General features: G+C 43.9%; 1 protein-coding gene across 4 annotated transcripts in view; it reads right to left on the reverse strand.

The window, feature by feature from the left end:
- LOC109876238 (paralemmin-3) overlaps positions 1 to 15,713 on the reverse strand; it is a 39,542-nt gene extending 23,829 nt beyond the window's left edge. For 3 of the 4 annotated variants that reach the window (XR_004208460.1, XR_004208459.1, XM_031819004.1), the window contains exon 1: positions 15,239 to 15,674. The gene's annotated coding sequence lies outside the window, so the exon portion shown is untranslated. Of the gene's footprint in view, positions 1 to 15,238 lie in introns of all 4 variants that reach the window. The other variant, XM_031819003.1, reaches the window with a different exon arrangement.
- Between the last annotated feature and the right edge of the window lie 4,135 nt (positions 15,714 to 19,848).

The following is a 19,848-nucleotide window of genomic DNA, read 5'->3' on the forward strand; positions in this document are numbered from 1 at the left end:
ACGGCGAAAGCATACCATGCAATTATCTGAGGACAGCGTCCCGCTTACAAAAACATACAAACATTTTCAAGCCAAGTAGAAGAGTCACAAAAGTCAGAAATGGCGATAAAATTAATCACTTACCTTTGATGATATTCATCTGGTTGCACTCATAAGAGTCCCTGTTTTGTTCGATAAAGTTCCTCTTTATGTCCCAAAAACTCAGTTTTGTTGGCACGTTTTGTTCAGTAATCCACTGGCTCAAAGGCGGTCACAACAGGCAGATGAATTCATCCTAATAGTATCGGTAAAGTTTGTCGAAACATGTCAAACAATGTTTATAATTAATCAGGTTGTCTATATTTCAACCGGAAATAGCGTCTTCAATTGAAAGGAAAAAGAACAAAGGAGAGCAAAGGAGCTTTGGTTCATTCTGCATGCCACTTACAAAATGGTCTCATTCTTCCTCATTTTTCAGAATACAAGCCTAAAACAAATGTCTAAAGACTGTTGACATCTAGTGGAAGCCATAGGAACTGCAATCTGGGTCCTAACCCAACAGAATGTATAGGCATTCAATTGAAAATTACTTCCTGGATGGATTTTCCTCAGGTTTTCGCCTGTCATATCAGTTCTGTCATACTCACAGACATCATTTGAACAGTTTTGGAAATGTGAGTGTTTTCTAGAGTGTTCTCTATCCACATCTACCAATTATATGCATATCCTAGCTTCTGGGCCTGAGTAACAGGCAATTTGGGCAACTCAGTCATCCAAACTTACGAATACTGCGCCCCATCCTAAAAAAGTTAACTATGCGCTGCAACACCTGTCGCCAGAAATGTGCTGCGTTACGCACGCCTTTCTCCATTTCTGCGTCAAAAGGTGCCATTGAGCTTCCACTGATCATATACCAAACAGGCACCCATGTGAATCTGGGATGTCTCGTGACATGCTATTTTGGATGTTAGATGGCACCAATCTCTCACCCCATTCACCCTCGCACCAGAGAAGACAGGGCCACTCCAATCTCCGAACAGCCAGCAAGGATCACAATACGCGCAATCTAGCTTGGCCGAATAACATAGCCATGTAAGTGGTAATTTGATTCCAGCCTTGGTTGTAGTGGTGTAGTATGACTTGGAAAAACACCGGCTTTCGTCATCTCTTGGGAATGGGCCAGTAGGTTTACACGAGCCTAATGCAATAACGTGCCATTAAACTTTTGCATCCACATTTGTTGCATAATGTCCCGTCAGTTGGATAGGTAAAAAGGCCATCTGTCCCACTTCCACAGCCGCCACGGTTCTATCTTCGCCCTGCTCCTCTTCCTCCACGCCCGGGGATAGCTTGTCCGGCCTGGCTTGTGCTCAGGGTCATATCCTCCGATATCTGACAACCTGTATCCTTCTCTGTCAAAGCTGCTTCTTCTGGCACGATGGAACAGCTTGGCCTTGGCTCACTTGACCCGCTAAAAGCTGCTGCTGGCGATGAGAAACCTACATCCGTTACATAGTAAAGGCTGCACTTGAACTGCATCTGAAAAATGAAACTAATTTTGATACCTCCTTTGCCTCCTTTGCCTTTTGGGCTCCACTTTTTAAATCCGTAATTTTTTATTCTCGACTTTCTCTCATTACTAATTTTTACGGCCGTTGTCTCGATAGTTAGCTCAACGATGACAGAAACAACAACGCTTTGGAGAGTATTTGCACAATGAATCCCAGAATGCATTTCATTATCTTAACATGGCATTGAAACTATTAAATAATATGATTTATTTAGCAAGTTAATTGGATTTATTGTCATCAATAGACTAAAATATCACGCTGACGTATGTAGTGGCAAAAAAAAATCATTTTTGTTGGTGAAACCATCAGTGGGATCTTTTATCATATAGCCTACGTTAAAGAAAGATCTTCTCGTCAAATGGTAGACGTGATGGACCCGCGTCAACAATTAATAATTGGGCACGGTGGGGTGGTATTCAAATTACATAGGGGGCCCGCAGCTCCAGGCCCGGGTACGTCGCGGGACCTGATGTGACCACATGTCGGTCTCTCACAGACACACGGTTACTCAGCAGTAATAGAAGGTTGTGGACGTGTCGTGCACAAGTACACATTGAGGTGGACGTGTTGGGGGTTGTGTCAAACTCACATGAGGGTGTTTCTAGTCAAGTCTCAGATCAAATGATGAGGGTCGGGTTGGGAAAAGGCTAAATCAGTCCATACGGTGACATCACCGTGGCGATCAAACAGAGTTCAGCCACGCACACTGACACAATTACCCCCGTGTTGCCGTCGGCGACCGACGCAGCACGACACACTTCAAAGCAATGACTGTTTCTGCTCCATTTCCTCCTGACATTTGGAGTTAGAGGGAGACAGAGACCAGGCTGACCCTGTGAGGTTCAAACAGGAAACACACACACACACACACACACACACACACACACACACACACACACACACACACACACACACACCCTTTGTCCATTAGAACAGGTTGAGGTAGTACTTGCTAGTGGAGCATGTCAACATTACCTCAATTAGCGCAGTAATGTTAAGTAAATGTACGTGTATGGCTTCATTTACATGCATAATGGTTTTAGGGTGCAGACAACAGTTGTACAGTAGTGGCTAAAGCATAAACAGACTGGTATCCTATCCAGGCTATTCCACTAGTACCCCAGGGTTCTGATCTGTACCTATTAAGCTACTACTAAGGCGTCATGCCATGGGATAAGACAATGGTTTACACTACACTGGAGGTCGTACTGGAGCAATACACATTGCACTGAAGGTTGGGTCATTTGGGAGTGAAGATGAGATCGTAAAAGGGCTCACATGTTGCCATGGAGACAGAGTTAATCCAATCTAGAGTGTGAATAAAGTATATTTTAAGTCTGAGCGGCCAGAGGTAGTATTTTACTTTCCGAGAGGACTTCAACAAATCAGAATTATCTGGGCTCTACGCCCCTAGCCTCTGGGAGGAAGTGCAACTGTGCTCGACTAGCCTTGACTGGCCACCTCGTCGACAGAAAGGAAGTCCGGTCTGGTGTGTGAATGTGAGAGAGATGTGTTGTGGGGATAAGGTGGTGTGTGTGTCTGTGGGGTGGGGAGGGGGTGGACAGGCTTCAGCATTCAGCATCCAACACAACAAGACAGCCTTTCAAAGGATGCCAAATAGCACCATGGGCCCAACAAATAAAAATAAAGAATCAAGGCTTCTTCCTCTGTCTATCAGTGTCAGACACATTGCCACAGTCCAAGGCCATTGGAAACTGGCATCACATCTCTCTCTCTGTGTTTGGGAAGAGGGAAAGAACACACACCAGTAAGTGTCCTCCAGACGATCGGCGACGAGCCATCCAATCACAAACACCCAGATCTCACACACATCCCCTGCTGTTGTTATTGGCTGCCAGTCAGGAGTTGATTGAAATAGACCCCAATCATAACATAGAGTTCCTGGAAAGAGTCCTCATTCTTTATGTGTGTGAGAAAATAATCAAAGGCAATTCCTCTGTGTGTGTGTGTACACTCAATCATAGAGTCTGTAGCTTGAGGGGGCGATTTGATGCAAAGTGCTTTTTCATCACCCATAGATTTTCAGTTCCTCACCGAGGGTCAGTCTGGTAGAGAAATCCTCTTTGTCATGGTTGTGCTGCTGGTTTAGATACAGACACCAACCTAGGAGGAGCCAGATAAATCAATCATAGTGTTGCGAGTGTGTGTGAGAGAGATGAGAAGAGTGTGTACGTGACCGAGTGTGTCTGATATACAGTACAAGTCAAATTTGGACACCTACTCATTCAAGGGTTTTTCTTTCATTTGACTATTTTCTACATTGTATGACATAACACATATGGAATCATGTAGTACGCAAAAAAAAAGTTACATTAAAGTAGCCACCCTTTGCCTTAATGACAGCTTTGCACACTCTTGGCACTCTCTCAACCAGCGTCATGAGGTTGTCACCTGGAAAGCATTTCAATTAAACAGATGTGCCATGTTAAATTGTATTTTGTGGAATTTCTTTCCTTCTTAATAAGTTTGAGCCAATCAGTTGTGATGTGACAAGGTAGGGGTAGTATACAGAAGATATCCAATCAGTTGTGATGTGACAAGGTAGGGGTAGTATACAGAAGATATCCAATCAGTTGTGTTGTGACAAGGTAGGGGTAGTATACAGAAGATGCCTTATTTGGTAAAAGACCAAGTCCATATTATGGCAAGAACAGCTCATATAAGCAAAGAAACAAGAGTCCATCATTACTTTAAGACATGAAGGTCAGTCAACACAGAACTGGCTCTCATGAGGACCACCACAGTAGTGGAAGACCCAGAGTTACCTCTGCTGCAGAGGATAAGTTCATTGGAGTTACCAGCCTCAGATATTGCAGCCCAAATAAATGCTTCAGAGCTCAAGTAACAGACAGAGCATAACATCAACTGTTCAGAAGAGACGGCGTAAATCAGGCCTTCATGGTCGAATTGCTGCAAAGAAACCACTACTAAAAGGACACCAATAAGAAGAGACCTGCTTGGGCCAAGAAACATGGGCAATGGACATTAGACCGGTGGTAATCTGTCCTTTGGTCTGATGAGTCCAAATTTGAGATTTTTGGTTCTAACCACCGTGTCTTCGTGAGACGCAGAGTAGGTGAACGGGTGATCTCTGCACGTGAAGCATGGAGGAGGTTGTGTGATGGTGCTTTGCTGGTGACACTGTCAGTGATTTATTTAGAATTCAAGGCACACTTAACCAGCATGGCTACCACAGCATTCTGCAGAGATACACCATCCCACCTGGTTTGCGCTTAGTTGGACTGTCATTTGTTTTTCAACAAGACGATGACCCAAAAACACACCTCCAGGCTGTGTAAGGGCAATTTGACCAAGAAGGAGAGTGATGGAGTGCTGCAGCAGATGACCTGACCTCCACAAACACCCAACCTCAAACCAACTGAGATGGTTTGGGATGAGATGGACTGCAGGGTGAAGAAAAAGCAGCCAACAAGTGCTCAGCATGTGAGAACTCCTTCAAGATGGTTGGAAAAGCATTCCAGGTGAAGCTGGTTGAGAGAAGTGTGCAAAGTTGTCATCAAGACAAAGGGTGGCTAATTTGAAGAAACTAAAATATATTTTGATTTGTTTAACACTTTTTTGGTTACTACATGTGTTATTTCATAGTTGATGTCTTCACTATTATTCCAGTATAAACCAGTCAAAATAAAGAAAACCCCCTGAACGAGTAGGTGTGTCCAAACGTATGACTGACACTTTATATATATATTGTGTGTGTGATGACAGGAATCTATGGTGTTTGCTTGGGCCAGATCCAACAGCACACTGCCCACTATAATTTCTTTGTGACAGGCTGGGTCAGGGGAATGAAAACACTGCATTCCTATTGAGCGGTGTTTGTATGTATGTGTATGCTGCAATAGCAGCCCAGTGTCAACAGTGAACAGACTGGGAGTGTGGCAGGGATTACCAAAGAAAACTACAGATCACTATTCTTAGTCATTTATCAAGTTACTCCACATAACAAATGTCTGGTGGATTCAATGACTTCATATACACACACACACGATTATTTCAGTATTGCATCATTATCTGCAATGGTGCTTGGAGTGCACAGTAATGTCATTATACAGTACATGACAAATAACAAATAACATGTAGGTTTGTGTGGGATGTTTCCTCCTCTTCACAGTGTTGGGCTGTAAGGAGTCTCAGACCAGGGTGCATCAATGCCCCCTCTGTCAGGTGCTCCTTTGAGTACCGCACACACACACACAATAATGTCTCTGTTTGTCCAGGGGCCGGGCTTCTCCTCCTCCACCGCGCTCTCTGCAATATCCTCCACTGGTGCAGTGGAAACTAAGGTACAACACACACACACACCATCCCTTCGCTCACTGCCTACCTGATCCCTCAACCCTGGAGGCAGCTCTCTAAGCCTGGCCTACTGAACACTTCTCTGAGGGGAATTACCAGCTGAACCATCTGAGCTACACTGGCTGTGTCCCAATGGCAACCCATTGCATACATAGTGCACTACTTTTGACCAGAGGTCTATGGGTCTGGGTCAAAAGTAGTGTACTACGTAGGGAATAGGGTGCCATTGGGACGCATCCAGTGAATTGAGGGGAGTTAAAAGGATAAAGTACCAGACAAAAAAAAGTGTAACTTTTGCCATTGATCAGGCAGAGAGCTGAGGGTTCTATGTAGTTGGAGAGTAAGCCATGCTGACTGTCTAAGACTAAGCCATGAGAGAGAGAGAGAGAGAGAGAGAGAACAAGAGATGAGAGGACAAAAACATTCTACTGAGACGGAGCAGGACACGACATCCTGTTGAAACACTGATATGTCTGTGATTGTGTGTGTGTGTGTGGCTTATTTGAGTTATTCATAAGCCCTCATATGTCAGGCTCTATATCTTCAGGAAATGTGGGAGTGTGTGTATATATAGAGGTGAGAGAGGAGTGAAAGGTCAGCATGTAGGTCTCGTATCTAGAACCACTGTTTAAACACAACCTGACAGGTAACACAAATCCCACCACACAGTGAAGCACCAGTTGATTGACATAACCAGGAGAAGGGGAGGAGTCAGATAGAGGAGGAGTCGGAGAGACAGAACTGCTGGGTACATTATTATTTATTTCTTTTAAATGTTTGACTTTGTAAGTTGCTACACTTTCCATATCAATAAACTTTGTTTCTTGAATTTAATCGAAAGTGTCAGAGAGAAACAGAGTGAGCAAGGGAGAGAGAGAGAGCGATCGAGTGCGAGAGAGAATAAGATCAAGAGACTAACAGGGGCCCAGGTTGAGACACCTGTTCTGACAAGACACCCCGGGCTGCCTCACAGCACAAACATGTCACACACGATTTCCAATTGTCGCTAGAGACGTTCAGATGTTTCAGAGAACAGACATCCTTACTTATTATCCCCTTTGTCATCACTGACTCCATTAGTTATAGCACAAAATGACATGTCAAACCAGCTCGTTGAATATACACAGGGCCACGTGTATTCTCACACACGCGCAAAATACAAACAAGCCTAATACAAACAAGCCTAACACACCTAAACCTAGCTGCTCACACAGACAATAGGATATGATATTGTATGGTTCTGTCATTTGACCTACTTTTGATCAAACTATTTTGGGCTGTTCTGTAATGAGAATACTGAGTCACCTCCGCCTAACATTGTCTGGGTGCAGCAGCAGCAGCAGTCTCATCCCAGCTCTGAGAGGTGTGACATGTAATGGCTTGCTTCAGTACTTTCCCCTGTTTTGTCTCTGTGTGTGTGTCTAAAGGATTATAGCGTGTGTGTGTGTGTGTGTGTAAAGGATTATAGCGTGTGTGTGTGTGTGTGTGTGTGTGTCTGCATGTATGCATAGCTGTGTAACTCTGAAACAGGTTTGGAGAAAGATATCCAGGACTGGTGTAATCTGGTCTCAGTTCATCTCCACTGTTATTATTGGGTGAAGACCAGGAGCTGTGTTTGCCTTGGGGCCTAGCAGCTAAGCTAACGTGTCTAAGCTAAGTTAACAGAGAAAGCAAATCTAAACTGAAGGACCCATTTCAGACAGGTCACAGTGACTCCTTACCCTACTTCTGATACAGAGACAAAGTCCTAGAATAGATGTGCTCCATCTGTAGGCAGACAGACAACCGCTGTATTGTTTAACGTCAACATTCCTCATTATCACCCAGGACAAACATTGTCCCAGTCCCATTCCAACGGGACAAACACGGTCCCATTCCAACGGGACAAACACGGTCCCATTCCAAACGGGACAAACACAGTCCCATTCCAACCATGTTTGTCCCAGTCCCATTCCAACCGGACAAACACAGTCCCATTCCAACCATGTTTGTCACACTCCCATTCCAACCGGACAAACACGGTCCCATTCCAACCGGACAAACACGGTCCCATTCCAACCGGACAAACACGGTCCCATTCCAACCGGACAAACACGGTCCCATTCCAACCGGACAAACACGGTCCCATTCCAACCGGACAAACACGCTCCCATTCCAACCGGACAAACACGCTCCCATTCCAACCGGACAAACACGCTCCCATTCCAACCGGACAAACACAGTCCCATTCCAACCGGACAAACACAGTCCCATTCCAACCGGACAAACACAGTCCCATTCCAACCGGACAAACACAGTCCCATTCCAACCGGACAAACACAGTCCCATTCCAACCGGACAAACACAGTCCCATTCCAACCGGACAAACACGGTCCCATTCCAACCGGACAAACACGGTCCCATTCCAACCGGACAAACACAGTCCCATTCCAACCGGACAAACACAGTCCCATTCCAACCGGACAAACACAGTCCCATTCCAACCGGACAAACACGGTCCCATTCCAACCGGACAAACACAGTCCCATTCCAACCGGACAAACACGGTCCCATTCCAACCCATTGGAGGAGGAAATGAGAGACACTACATCACCCATCTTCTGTGGGATTGTTAATCAGAAAATATGGGTGATTGGATTAATATAAGGAAATCAAGCAAACAGTGGGATTTAGAGCACGGTATCCCTTCAAAGGCCAACGTCGGGTTTCGACTCTCGGCCAACGTATGCTTGCCATCTGGGGCTGTGATTCACCAGCAGGTTGTGATTCACTAGCATGTCTTCATGAGTCTAGGCATGTTGACAAAGCCTTGGGAATCTAAGGGGAGTACACGTTGCCTAAGTGATGTCTCTGGTATGCAGACATACCATGGTATCCCACACTGTCACCTACTGACCCTGGTGACCCAGCTCACAGTGCTGAGGAACTAAGAGTGACCTTTGACCTCAGTTTTTGTCAAATCACCCACCTGATCTGGTCTGAGTGGAACCGTTTAAATCTGAGTTACCATGTTATGAACTGTCAAGTAGGTTACCCAACTGACCTAAGCAAACTCCTCAGGGTGGTGGGCGTGGCCTAAGCAAACATCCCGGGGGTAGTGGGTGTGGCCTAAGCAACCTGAAGCAAACAGATACCACAGATTAAGCGTGCCCGGCCACGGGAGCACATATCTAACAAACAGTAGGTGATCATGCAAATAGTATTCAAAGGAGACTCCAAAATAAGAGTCCTTATCACGATGAGCAAACTATCAGCTAATGTTGTACAATGTAGTGAATGATTCTATTGTAGACATGAGACCATACCAACGAAACTGACTCAAAGCCAAAAAGGAGGCTTAGGTTAGTCCACACCCATAGGACAAGTCAGCCCTTTCACACCATGGCAACCTCTTGGCGTCATGACAACCTGCGGGCAGCTGAAATGCCCATTGATCAAAAACCTAATTCACAAACCAGGCTCCTCTACCTTAGAATGAGTAAGCACACTGCTCTCTCTCTCACACACACACACTGCAGTAAAAAGCAGTCTCAACGGCTACTACCATTGTTAGATAGCAAAGACAGTTAAGGTTAGATAAACATTGTGACAACCTTAAAATAGCCTCTCGTCCCTGTCATAAATTAGGTGCCTGGAATAGCTTCCTTAACTAGGGTCTCAGGTAAAACTACTACTACTGGGCAATTCCACGATAAAATGTGCAAAGTTTGGTAACAGAATTACAGTTTGTACCACACAAACCGTACTTCTGTTACCAAAATTTGATTCGGCACTATTCAAGAGAATGTGTTTTTGTATTTATTTCTGTGGAAATTGTTAAAAGTAGTCCTTGTGCATAGAGCTATATGATTTCTCTAACTTTGCAATCGTTTGTTTTTGTTTGGCATACATTTTAAAGTGAAAAACCTGAGTCAGCGTAATTCGGGTATCTTGGACTTGCCCTACCACTTCCACACACACCAGTTTCATGGGTTGCTCGCTATGATGAAGGGCTAGGTAATTACTAAGAGCTAAACAGCTGACTTTATCATGTCAGAATAGGCCCTATTTCCTTGTTTATACTATCACCCCCAGACCATTACCTCGACATCAATAATACATTATTTAAAGTGTCACATAATTGTCTTGGTGTTTTATGTGGTCTGTAGTGATGCCTTGCCAGCAGGCGTGGAGGAGGGGTTTGTACTGTGGGGATAGGAGAAAGAGAACTTCTCAAAAGAGCAAGTTATTTTTTTTCGGGTCACTGTCGGATGATTCTAGACCGTGGAGTTGACACAAAATGTAAACGGTACCTTCTCCAGGTCACACTACCTTCCCGGACAAAGTCAAGACACTGACAAACAAAAAGATTCCCACTTACACATACCACAAACACCTTGCGGGCCTCTAAGATCAGGTACGAAAGACTGACATCACACAGACTGATGAGACAGATCACTGGAGTTATGTACTATAGTGTAGAGAGCATGAGATCTCTGCTACAGTACTTCTAATGGTAATAATTAGTCAGTGTCATGTACAGGAACTGTTATGTTGTGCAAGTGAGCAGAACTGAACCGGCGAGAAGGAATGAAAGAGAGAAACAGACAACGATAGATGAATTGGAAGAGAGAAAGACGGTAAAATAGAAACAAAGACGTAGAGAAAGAGGCATATATAGAAACAGAAAGAGAGAAAGACATTTAAATAGAGGGGAACATTGTATTAGAGAGAGAAACAGAGAGAAAGAGGGGTAGCATAGTCACTGCAGGGCAGTGTGAGGCATTGAGGAATTTCCCTCCAGCAGACTAGTCATCCATCACCCAGGGGAGAGAGAGATCTCATCACTCCATCTCTCCCTTCGCCATGATTTATCTCTCTGTTTTTATCTCCCTCAGTCTTGTCAGCGTGACACTCGCTCTCCTCAGCAGGATAGCAGAGATAAAAATCCAACTGATGTGGTTACGCTTAATTCACAGTTTCATCTTTCTTTTACACCCCTCTCACACCCAACAATCTCACACACACAAATATATTTCACACATACAGTATATATACACATACATACAGTGTACATACAGACATACAGTATACATACATACATACATACAGTATACATACATACATACAGTATATACACATACATACAGTGCTGTGAAAAAGTATTTGCCCCTTTCTATTGTTCTAATCTTGTCACGGTATCTCAGTGCATTCAAATTGTCATCGATAAAATAGCTTATGCCTGACCATACCATAACCCCACCACCAACATGGGGTACTCTGTTCACAACGTTGCCGTCAGCAAAAGGTGCACTTTGTGCTGGGGGACAATAAAAGGCCACTCTAAATTGTGCAGTTGTCACACAACACAATGCCACAGATGTCCCAAGTTTTGAGGAAGTGTACAATTGTCATGCTGACTGCAGGAAAGTCCCCCAGAGTGGTTGTCAGATAATTTTCTGTTAATTTATCTACCATAAACTGCCTCTGTTGTTTTAGAGAATTTGGCAGTACGTCCAAACAGCCTCAGAACCCCAGACCACGTGTATGGCGTTGTGTGGGCACAGGTGCACCCCAGCACAAGGTGCCATTCACATGGTACATACACGACGCCATACACGTGGTCTGCAGTTGTGAGGCTGGTTGGACGTACTGCCAAATTCTCTAAAACAACGTTGGAGGCAGTTTATGGTAGAGAAATTGCCAGAAAAGTCTGACAACAGCTCTGGGGGACTTTCCTGCAGTCAGCAGGACAATTGTACACTTCCTCAAAACTTGGGACATCTGTGGCATTGTGTTGTGTGACAACTGCACAATTTAGTGGCCTTTTATTGTCCCCCAGCACAAGGTGCACCTGTGTAATGATCATGCTGTTTAATCAGCTTCTTCATATGCCACACCTGTCAGGTGGATGGATTCTCTTAGCAATGAAGAAATGCTCATTAACAGGTATGGAGAAAAAAAAAATGTGAGAAATAATATTTTTGTGCGTATGGAACATTTCTGGAAACTTTTATTTCAGCTTATGAAACATGGGACCAACACTTTACATGTTGAATTTGCATGCACACCCACACACACACTCAGTGGCCAGTTTATTAGGTACACACATCTAGTACTGTGTCGGACCCACTCCAGAACAGACTATTCTTCCAGGCATGGAAATGTTACTCAATTGGTATCAAAGGACCTAATGTGTGCCAGGAAAACCTTCCCCGCACCATTACACTACCGCTACCACCTGTACCTCTGACACCAGTCAGGGTGGGGCCATGGACTCATGCTGCTTATGCCAAATCCTGACTGCCATCAGCATGACGCATCAGAAACCAGGATTCGTCAGATCAGGAATTGTTTTTCAACTCAGTTGTCCATTGTTGATGATCGTGTGCCCACTGGAGCCGTTTTGTCCTGTTTTTAGCTAATAGGAGTGGAACCCGGTGTGGGTCATCTGCTGCAATAGCCAAATCCGTGACAAGCACTGACGAGTTCCGAGATGCCGTTCTGCTCCGTTATTTGCCCGTTTGTGGCCCGTCTGTTAGCTTACGCGATTCTTGCCATTCTCATTCGACCTCTCATCAATGACCTGTTTTCGGAAAGTAACTGAATGCCTCGATGCCCGTCTGCCTGCTTATATAACGAGCCATGGCCACATGACTCTGTAGTTGTAAGAGCAAACCAATTTCATGAACGTGGTGGTGTGCCTAATAATATATAAAAAACAAATATGTAAATAACTTACTTAATCTAATAGTGCACTGAGTTACATTTGACACAAACCAACCACACACACAGGCATCAGAGAGAAAGACTTCAGTCAAAAGGCGAACACAGATGGTTTAAAGCAGAACGACCAGTTCGAAGTCTCTGAACCCTGTCTGGTTCACGTTCACTCAGCCTGGTCTCATAGACTAGACGCAACATAGTAAATGTAAATCTGAGACACCTCAAATTAGTATGATATGTTACGTTTGGTATGGTTACATAAGACAGATGGTTACTCAAGGTAAAAATGAAAAGAGGGTCTATAACGTGAACGTCTAGCAACCCAAAGTGTGTGTTTTTGAATCTCATCACAGACAACTTTAGCATTTTAGAAACGTTTTACCTACTTACTAGTGTTTAGCCTTAAACCCTAACCTATCTAACATTAGCCAGGTGGCTAACATTAGCCACAACAAATTGGAATTATTAATATATATGTTTAGCAAATTCGTAACATATTTGATTTATTTTTATTTAATTTCACCTTTATTTAACCAGGTAGGCCAGTTGAGAACAAGTTAATTTACAACTGCAACCTGGCCAAGATAAAGCAAAGCAGTGCGACAAAAACAACACAGAGTTACACATCAACAAACGTACAATCAATAACACAATAGAAAAATCAATGTACAGTGTGTGCAAATGTAGAAGAGTAGGGAGGTAAGGCAATAAATAGGCCATGGAGGTGAAATAATTACAATATAGCATTAACACTGGAGTGATAGATGTGCAGATGATGATGTGCAAGTAGAGATACTGGGGTGCAAAAGAGCAAGAGGATATGTAACAATATGGGGATGGGTGTGTTATTTACAGATTGGCTATGTACAGGTACAGTGATCGGTAAGCTGCTCTGACAGCTGATGCTTAAAGTTGGAGAGGGAGGTATAAGACTCCAGCTTCAGTGAGTCATTGGCAGCAGAAAACTGGAAGGAAAGGCGGCCAAAGTAAGTGTTGGCTTTGGGGATGACCAGTGAAATATACCTGCTGGAGCGCGTGCTACTGTTGCTATGGTGACCAGTGAGCTGAGAAAAGGCAGGGCTTTACCTCGCAAAGACTTATAGATGATCTGGAGCCATAAGATATGAATAATGACATTCACAAACATATACACCATACGAAACATCTGAATAAATGAAGTATTTCGAATTTACATCCAAAATAATACAAAATGCTCTGAGACCAGGCAGGTTCACCAGATACCAAACGGAAGAAAAACGGATGAAACGGAGTAACTACCTGAATTTGTCCATTAAGAAACATTTGTTTTTCGATTATCTGTTGCAAAACAGAAAGCTACAATGTGCAGTAAGGAATATGCCCCTGGTTATAGGGACCTAAAGAGTGAACTGAACACCATACTACTTCCTAGAAACAAAATGAGTCAGGGGTTCAATTATGTTCACAACACCCTCGGGCTAGCACACAGTTAGGGCCTAGGGGGTTCAGCGAAGGAAGACTTTAAAGAGTACGTCCCTCGGGACCTGTTGGGAGTCTCCCCTGTAACCTGGGGTCCCTCCCCCCACATGCATATGTCTACTGTTTGCTAGCTAAGCAGATCTATGTGCTGTTGGTTTTAGATGACTCAGGTTAAAGCCCCTGGCTTCTTCTCTCAGAATGAGACCAGGCTTGGTCTACATAATGACGTCACCTCAGCAGTTTACAATGCAGCAGAGTGAATGAGCAACTCTGTGCATTGAACATCACATGGGCAAGAAGATAAGGACATTACACACAGTCCATGTGTCTCAGCACACTAGTAGGAACATACTGTATGTGTTCACATATTATGTAAGTCACTTCCTACATCTAACAGTCCCTTGCGTTTACTCAGTACACATAATCAGTGTGAGCCAAGACCTTCTGTTAGATGGGTAATAGTTTAGCGTGTCGGCTATGTTGTTGTGGGTACAATATTGGTGGTGTGTAGGTGCTGCAACAGCAGCTAGGCACCATCACCATGCTCTATTAGTCTCCGAGATAGAAAGCTGGCCCAATTTGTTCCGTCATCCCAGAACGCATTCATTAACTAGGTTATAATGAGCTACATTTACCCGTCCCTTTGAGGTGCATTATATTCTCTGGATTTAAATACTCCATTCAAGTGTATCATGATTTCTGAATGTACCCTCTAGAAATGTGGGAGATCTGTGAAATAACTCGAATTGATATGGAAAAGCTCAACATCCTTTTGGCAACATTATATAACCTTTCCTTCCAAATGTTTTTTTTCTTCCCTTATGAGGCCTCTTTGTGACTATCCACACTCACTGTCAAGTTAATTTCTAAGCTGATGAATGAATATATCAACAAATAAGATGGGACCAAATGTAACTATGATTCTATAATTATTTGGTGAATCTGTGGCTTAATGGTTTACAGAGGTCATGCACGTTGCAAATCATCAGCTTGCAGCCAGGCCTGTCGTTGCGCGCGCACACGGATCACATTTGTAGCACGAGTTGGCACGAGTTCAAAAGGTGTCAACCCAAGGACGTTTACTAACTTTCTGCAGTCGGGAAAAATGTCAAATTCAGTAGAAAACAAAAGCAAAGTAACTTTGAAATCGAAAGGTGTTGGCTAATAATATTATTGCAGACACTTACCTGTTTGTTCCAACGTGGCCACTCGGCGTTGTCGGTGGTTAGAAATTAAATATTTAAAAACGAAAGCAAGAAAAACACTGACGTGTTTTAACAAGAGTTTTGCAATAAAGAAATATACCGCAGGGGAAAGCCTCCGGTCGTTGCTCTACTTAGGAATGGTTTTTTAAAAAGGCAGAAAATCCACCTATGGAAAACAAACACCTGAGCGTTTTATCCGCTTGTGAAACGCCAAACTCGTCACATCAGTGCAGCAGACACACGAAAACGTGAAACTTAAAACGTCTATAAGGTTTTTAAAATAGACATGGGAGTACAGCAAAATCCCTTTCAGAGAAATAGGTTTGTCACTCCCTGCCTCCCAAACTGAGTCGGTGCGTGTCCAAAATTCACGGGAGCTCAGAAGCAACGTTCTGTTACTGTTACCTGACTCATGTTCCGTGTTGTTGCTGTGCTGGGTGGCCAACCCTCTTTTCAGAGAGCAGCACAGGGATAGTTGCGTGTTGTTCGTATGTACCAACTGTAGGTAGTGAGAAGTGGACTTTCCATTCCACAGGAGCAAACATAGACATTGAAGCCAGGGAGCAACAGGTAACACAACTGACAATAGTTTATTGTGTGACGTGAAATGTAGAATGGGCCATGTGAACATCACAAAAGTTATCGACAAACAAAGAGTAAATAGTTGAATAGTAGCGCATCTAGAAGGGAGCAGTAGTAGCCTGATCCAGCCCAGTATCCTCCTATGTTCTCATTCTACAAGCGTGATATTGGAATATAGGCTAAATGCACCCAGAGCAACAGTGGCATTACTATTTTAACGTCTGGAGATGTGGGCAATATTCTCGTTCCCGTAAATTACAGATTACATATATATATTTCATTGCTCCATATTCCGATCTGAATAATTATGTCCAAACTAACTCCCAAGCTATTTAAACATAATATCCTTGACTGTAATCCATCAAATGGACTCTCACAAACACACACATGGGCACAATAACACGTACCCTGAATCGCCCTAGTTTGATTCTTGAATAAAAAGGAAACCGTAGGAGTTCTTCACATTGAGAGCCAAACACTGTATTAGTCATGTCCCTTCCAACAATGTGTGTGTGCGCGGTCATGCGCACGTACGCGCATTGCATGTGTGTGCCTGTGCCTGCATACATGCCCCCACGTGTGCGTGCACAAGGCAAGAGAGTGTATGTTAGTCGTTGTCTCATGCTCTACTTTCGTCTCCACAGTGTACCTGTCTATTGAGGTCGCTACTGTCCCTGATTTGTCCTGTATTCCCACTTTTACTCCTTTGGCTTTGACTCTTATTAAAACTATGTTAATATGCATGACTTTGACTCTTATTAAAAACTATGTTAATATGCATGATTTTGACTTTGACTCTTATTAATGACTTTGACTCTTATTAAAACTACGTTCATATGCATGACTTTGACTCTTATTAAACTACGTTCATATGCATGACTTTGACTCTTATTAAAAACTATGTTAATATGCATGACTTGGCATCTGTGCTTGAGCTCAAACATTATCATAATGGCTCTCAGACAGGTAAAAAAATGATGCATCATAATAACTTACATCACATGATTGAAAAACGCATATCTGCAAAGTAGTGAGAAAGTATTGAATATGATTTGTCCTTTGAGAGACTGCAGTAAAGATATGAATAACTACTGTTACTCTCTTGGCCAGGTGGTATATTGTTGAAACCTCTTCCTTTAGACCTCATTAAAATCGTCTGGGGTTGATGCAGTACAGTCCCAGCCAATGTCCCTCTCCCCATACTGCGTGTGGGTGTACGTGTGTACATGTGTGCGTGCCTCACTGAATGTCACTCCTTGTCATGGGAATGGGATGCTGTGTTTCCATGGGAACAACACACACACAAAATCTTGATGCTTTTAACAGTCAGTCACAAGGAAACTAACTCTCTCCCTTTGCCAGGTCTATGCACTGGACATATTGTATTGAAGGCGTGTTTACATCATGTATCCTATCCACCCTCTCCAACAGGCTTATTGAAATGCAGGCCTAAGTTGTCATCCTTCCCCTCCAATCAGGGACTGTTTCAGACCCGGGGGACACCGGGTGAGTGACTCTTTGGACCAATCAGTGACATTACCAATCAATTAACTACCAGGGAGAAATGATAACCAGCCCCACCACAGACCTGAAGGCCTTGCTTTTCATACCCCTGGTCTGTAGCTATGTGGAATATTCAATAGTTGTTCATTATGGTAAATAGTACAGTATGTACAGAACTGTTCGTGGAGTAACAGGCACATCCAGCAGCATGATGCAAGTCATTCCACATCCAGGCTGGAGCAGCAGCCCCCAGGACGATGCCTTATAGGTCCTCACACTGGTGATAATGAACATGCATGAATACACAGTACAGTACATACTGCCTACAGTCTTGTACAGGTAACCTTGTGGGGACACACAAGTCAAATCCTATTCACAATAACCCATGTTCTCACCCTAACCTTAACAAAATAAACTTAACCCTAAACCTAACCCTAACCTAGTTCTAACCCTAACACTAATTCTAACCTTAACCCTAAACCACCTAGAAACAGCATTTGACCTCGTGGTGACCAACAAATATCCCCAGTTGGTCAATTTTTGTCAGTTACTATTCTTGTGGGGAAACACACACACACACACACACAAACACACCGCCTGAGGCTGCTGGTGCCTGGCACGTGAGGCCCATGACCCATATAGGGCCTGGTGCACAGGTGTGTGCGTGTGTGTGGTGTGTGTGTGCATGTGTGTGTGTGTGTCTGAAACGCCCCACTTTTCCACTTGGTGACGCATCATTAATCCCGTCATTCTGAGGCACTCACCTGAGCCCCACGCGTTTATACACACACACACACACACACACACACACCACACACACCACACACACACACACACACACCACACACACACACACACACACACACACACACACACACACACACACACACACAACGCAGCCATGGGCTTAGCTTTCTAAAGGTTTGCTGCCTGCCCCTACAATCATAGAAAACAACTACAAACATCTACACCCCTTTTGGTTCCTGGTAAAAACACTTTTGGTTCCAAGAAGAACCCTTTTGGGTTCTATGTAGAACCCTTTCCACGTTGGGCTCTGGAACCCAAAAGGGTTGTACTAGAACAAAAAGGGTTCTCCTATGTGGACAGCTGAAGAACCTTTTCTCTAAGAGTGTAGACTAGCCTATCATTCAGCCGTTATTCTATACCGCTGACACACATACCTCTCCTTCCTCTCTCTCTCTCTCTCCTCTCTCTCTCTCTCTCTCTCTCTCTCTCTCACACTCACTCTACTCTCTCTCTCTCTCTCTCTCTCTCTCTCTCTCATTCTCTCTCATCTCTCTCTCTCTCTCTCTCTCTCTCTCTTCTCTCTCTCTCTCACTCATTCTCTCCTCTATACTCCGCTGCCTGCATTCTCTCTCACTCCGCGGTCTATTCCTTCGTCTTCGACTCTTTCACTCCACTCTTCACTTCTCCTCTCATCTCCTCTCTCTCTCCACTCTCTTGCCTTCGTTCACTCTAATTATCTCTCTCACCCCTCACATCCTCCACTCTCTCTTCTCCCAGCCTCTCTAGTTCTTTCTCTCTCTATTGAAGCCCTCAAGCCGTACCGATTCATTAATTAGCTTCGTCCATCCATGGAAGTAGTAAAGTAGCGTAGCGACTGCATGTTGCCCAGTGCATATAGATAGACTGTGTTGCTTGTGCTTTATTGTGAATCTATACACACACAAACATTAACACACACTCTAGCAGACAAACATTTACTCTCTCTCTCTCTATCTTCTTTTCTGTCTCTGTGACTGTAGCGTTGGCTTACTAGAGAAAGCAGCAGTGAAAGTGCAGGCGGTCTACTTTGACTGAAGACTCGGAGCAGATTAAAACAAACACAGACAGAAGACGGAGGATGGGAGCCTTCAGCGAGTTGTAAAATCTCCAGTTCTTCTCTGTCAAAGAGGCTGTGGCTACTGTCTAGCAACACTTCACACCACTACTTCTCTGGTAAGCCCAGATTTATTCATGGCATTCTTTTTCTTGATAAAAGACAGTATTAGGGTGTGTTTTGCCACACACATTATACTGTAGACGTGTTGTTATAATGTGTGTGTGTGTGTGTGTTTGTGTGTGAGAGAGAGAGAAAGCCATAGATAGGATGTGAGTGCAGTAGCAGAGACATCTCAGTCTCCGTCTTTCCTGACCCACATTGATGAACCTGTAGTGCTACATGCAGAGCTGTCTTAATGTCTTACTCCCCCCAGCACACACACACACACACAACACACACACACACACACCACACAACACAACACACACACACACATCTGCTGGATTGTCAGGGAGAAAGAGAGCGTATCAGTCGTGTGTGTGGGTGAGTGTGTGTGTGTAATGTGTGGGACTGTGTGTCGCTGATGTGGGATTGTGTGTAGCTGTTGGGGGCAGTGAGGAGAGGAGGTGTGTTGTAGTGTGTGTGTGAGGCAGGGTTTTTGGGTGTCATGACAATACTGCAGTGGTATGAGATGGAACACAGATGATGACAGAGACACAGAGAG

Source organism: Oncorhynchus kisutch, unplaced genomic scaffold (genome assembly GCF_002021735.2).
Source record: "Oncorhynchus kisutch isolate 150728-3 unplaced genomic scaffold, Okis_V2 scaffold1769, whole genome shotgun sequence".
Classification (NCBI taxonomy): domain Eukaryota; kingdom Metazoa; phylum Chordata; class Actinopteri; order Salmoniformes; family Salmonidae; genus Oncorhynchus; species Oncorhynchus kisutch.